Here is a 3,122-nt window from a genome sequence, read left to right as displayed (position 1 = left end):
TATCGAACAGACCAGTAAGCGATTTAATAGTGCATTGTCATTTAGTTCTGAGGTGTTATTAAAGTTTCAAGCTCGATGGGAAGATTTTTAAAATTGACTGACAAATTTGTACCCAACAAAGAAAAGGCTGACCAGAAAGGGAATTTGAATTGATTGAATGAAGGGATAAAAACGTTTGAATTGGAAAGAAACGACAGAAAGAAGTACGAATTCGTAGTCAAGTAATTCTTACCAGACTCACAATGACCTTACGTACTGAAACAGAAATTGGCAAATAGAAAAAATAAGGTATCTCGAAACAAAACAATTTAGAATCAAAATGCCCCAAGGAGATTGGCTAATGACAGAACAAATTCAAGTTGAGATTTAAAGTAATAAATACAAGAATAAACAAATTACAATTCAAGAATCACGATAGTGACATACTGTATTTTATGTCCACTATATTAACGACTGCTCGAATGAAAAATATCCTACCCCGTAGTCAATTACATTATAATCAAATGAGAAAATTTCGGGAGATGCAATGGTCCAGTTATATGCTTTAACTACGAACAATATGGCCACCTCATATCCTAGGAGGAAGTTGTCTAATTGAAATAATTCTCAATAACAACTGGAAAGCAAGCGTCTGCGATTCAATTTAAGTTAAATATTGTTCTTGAGCTTTGAAACCGCTCACTAACTGGGGCCACACAGTGCACATACACCAGAAGTTTAAAAAAATGTTAGAAAGAATCTTTGTGTGCCCTCAAATATTCGTCGGTTCCAATACTTCATTTTTCTATCAAAAATATCAAAATGAATACGAATATAACTGTCAGCTAACTTGTCTGCTTTCATCTAGGATTTCGAACACTGTTTGGGATGATGTTGGGATTACCCCAGAAGTGGACAGCTGAAACAATGTCAATGCTGCTTCCAGTTTTGCAGCTTCAGAGAAATTACAGCCCTGCAATGCCATTTCGCCCTAATATACGAAAATATCAAACGACTGAATGAGCAGATGACTAAAAACAGTTATTACCATCTTTCATAGCAATAGTAGAATATTTATTTTGTTAGTGCTCTACAAGGCAAACTATAAAATTGGTGAATAAGATGCAGAATAAAAATAAGATACAAACGTACTTTGATAATTTGGATCGTGCACAATTATGCGGTTTTTTCCCCGACATTTTAATTTTTATTAGAAGTTTACAGTAGTTTTCAGAATTTTTGAAGACACCTTTGCTAAAAATATTACACAAAGATTTTTAAGCCGTCACATTATTCATAATATTATATTTTTTAAATACATCAGGTACTTTTCAAATTCTTTAAATGAAATAAAAATTTAACGATATTTTAATATAATAGACGACGGCATTTTTCATCATTAAAACAGATTTCAATCCCATTAAAATTTTGTTAAACAATATTCCGAGTTAAGTTTTCACTTGATGAATGCTTTTCAAGTTATTTAATCTTTATATTTCATACATCCTCAGGACCAAACAATTGAATTAAATGTAGAATAAATTTTTCTGAACATTTGTTGACTATAAAAAAATACAATGAAATATTATAACGTCATTTGAATACTTTCGAGAACAAAACTAGTCTTCCCAAAGCTCTCACGAATTCTCCCTAACAAAGATACTTCCCTCCCCTCCTGCATAATAATTGCGGAATTTCAATAAGTATATGAAAGGCATAACTGCACATTTAGATTCTTTTGTGGCTTGCTTCATATTACTTATTAAAATTCTAGTTCTGTGTCCGATTTTGGTCACATTTGGTTGGAAAAATAGTCATCCAAAAGGCGTAGCCGGGTATATTCACCATACTATTAGTTTGTAAAAAAAAAATTGAGCCTACCGAAACTGAAAAATAAGGGCTTATACCATGCATGGTTTATCAAATACCCTGCGTCTTAATTTTCATGTGGAAATAAGGGGGGTGGGGTGGATGAAGATTTCCCATCTATAAGAAAATGGAAAGTACTCACGAGGTATTAATTCGTGTATGCCTGCCATTGAAATGAATTTCTACTTTTAATAACGGGCTCATGTCCCCCTCACATTTTAAAATAAATTGAGCAAAAGGTTAAATATGCATATAAGGGAAAGAATAACTTTAGCACACTGAAGAAAACCATGTTCTCATTAAGTAAATATTTAAAGTAAAATGACGCATCCAATTAAGATCTTACATTCATCTCCAAAGGTTCAGCCTCTATATATATTTGAATATCAAACATTGTGCAATAAAATAAATTACATACAACGTAAACGAGTCAAACACATGATACGGAAACAAAAGAATGAGTAAAGATAAATTCACACTTTTTCTATACCAATATAAAAATTTTCTTACCAAAAAAACAGAAAATTCTACCCATCTTAAAAAAATAATTTCCTTCAAATTGATTAAAATCAATTGAAATTTGACAGCCCTGACTATTCATCTAGTTAACTCAATACCTAAGTATCTGAAGCAACTGTACCTAATGAAGTATTTATAGTCCGCGAATGGTGTACTTACCATTACTTAATCTTATCCGTTCCTTTCAGTTCCTGCAAAATACAAGCAACTAATTCTTCAATGATTTTATTTCGTTTGCGTCATTTCAACATACTTCAGCTGTCAGCAAACCACTTCGGCATTGTATGCAAAGTCATCTTTGAATATTAAAAGAAGGAGAGTTTAGTTTAGTTTAGTTATATTATCGTGCCGTTGTAAAGCAACACTAGGGCTATTTTGGGACAGACCTCGTAATTTTGAACTGCGGTCAGATGACGAGGACGACACCTGAGCTGGCACCGCCTCTCCACACCACACCACACCAGCGGGAGGACGTTTGGCATGACGGATTTAACGTGCAACAGACCCCCTTACATGACGGTTCTTTGGTAGAATCGGCTCTCGAATCTGAAATCCTACGGCTCACAAGCCGAGACCTTACCACCAGGCCACTGCGGCCTTAGAAGGAGGGGAGTAGCGAATCAGCTTCGGCTTCTTGGTAAAGCACCGAGCAAGGAAACCATCGTAAGTTTCTTCCTGTATATGGATCTGGTGCACGCTCATTCGGTCGAAGTCAAAGTATCATCTCATTGGCATGGTGTAAAAAATTTGAGAGG

The sequence above is a fragment of the Argiope bruennichi genome, chromosome 7 (assembly GCF_947563725.1).
Source record: "Argiope bruennichi chromosome 7, qqArgBrue1.1, whole genome shotgun sequence".
Taxonomy (NCBI): Eukaryota; Metazoa; Arthropoda; class Arachnida; order Araneae; family Araneidae; genus Argiope; species Argiope bruennichi.
Note: the sequence above shows the minus strand (reverse complement) of the source record.